We start from the raw sequence: 1,691 nt of genomic DNA on the forward strand, positions 1-1,691 counted from the left end.
ATGAATGGTTACCAATTTATACAGTCCCGTTTTGCGTTTATCATCATTAGATCAAAGTCCATAAACTTTATTCTTTATTACAAAGTCCATAGCCAATGTTGATAAACCACAGTTCATGAGTGTAGAAGAATAGCAGAAGTCTTTGATGTCTGTGCAGTGTAATTTACATTAGTCACCTTTATCCTCCGTGCTGCCTGTTGTCAAATCCTGGAACAGATGTTAAGACGTTCTTGGTCAGCACGACAGGGGTTAACTTTAACACGTCATTGCTCTTCTTAGTAACTGTAGGGAGGTCTTAATGCACAGACCATGTGTCATTGTCCATCCTCGAACCATAAGATCATTGTGTTTCTAAGGTGCAAACTCGGTAAGTGTATTTTGTATGTTTCACAGTCTTATTTGAGACGTTACCTTTTGGACCTTTTTGCAGAATCCCTTTTAAACTTTAGGATAATTATAAAGTCTTTTTATCTTCTATAATCTTGATTGACTTCATTCCCTAATCTAAATACCAAATATGGCAATAACTATCACTAATAAATGTCACAGCGTATCATAACTCTAATACTATAATACCATGTCATTATTATTATCGTAGAAGTATTAATATAATTGATACTTAGAATGATAAAATACTGCATAATGGTATAGACAATAGTATTCTCATGTAATGACCTTTTTTGTCATTGGTGCATTACCCTTCCAAACCCATAGGTGGCAATGTGTTGAATGTAACCAAAATATAATATAAAATATGAAATAATATAATGTGTACCTATAACATGTATCATATTATAAATATGAAAGGCAACAATGTGGCTTTTTTTAGTTAGATCATTTGTAAAATTATAAACCAAAGTAAATAACCTTTTAGAAAAGACTGGATGATTCCATCAAAACACAATAATACCCATTATAAATTATTATTAATTAAAAATATAATATATATTATTTGTAAATTTAGAAAGGTAAACCCAAATGTACCTCGATCTTCCATCTTTATTACTCTAACTTAATTTATTTGATTTGTCTATTGTTTATTAAATAATCTACTATAAGAAAATGTGTAACTATAAGTAATATTTCATCCTTATTGTGTTAACATACTAATATAAAAATAATGTATTACCAGAAAGTAAACAATTGTATATATTGATGAAGGAAGTATCTTTTCTTCCAAAAAAAAAGTGGAACTTTTCCCTTTTAATATGATTCATATTTAATAAAGTAATATTCTTATATTAGATATTACTGAACTAAATATTAAAATGTTTTCTCAATTGAGATATTTAAAATCTGAAGAAAAAATAAAAATTGTAAAATTAAGGTTTTGATTAAAAATGTGAATATTAAATAATAATTAATATAAAAAATAGGAATAAAAAGAAAAATGAAAATCGGAATAAAAATAAAACTTGAAATAAAAATAAGGCCTTCTATGTATATAACACCTATGTCTTTAATAATACATAACCTTAATGTTACCAGTATCTTATAAGATTACCAAACCTATCATATCAGTAATTAAGTCATGTAACCTTGCAAATAATACACTTCTCTTAGTATATAAATACATTATGATATACTTCAAATATATTTTTTTTTTATTCCCAATTCTTCCTTTGTACTTGAAATATTAATTATTAAAGTATCCTGTAAACACATATATTTATCAAATATAAATGTGCGAT

This window comes from Anomaloglossus baeobatrachus, unplaced genomic scaffold (assembly GCF_048569485.1).
Source record: "Anomaloglossus baeobatrachus isolate aAnoBae1 unplaced genomic scaffold, aAnoBae1.hap1 Scaffold_2804, whole genome shotgun sequence".
In the NCBI taxonomy this organism is placed as follows: domain Eukaryota; kingdom Metazoa; phylum Chordata; class Amphibia; order Anura; family Aromobatidae; genus Anomaloglossus; species Anomaloglossus baeobatrachus.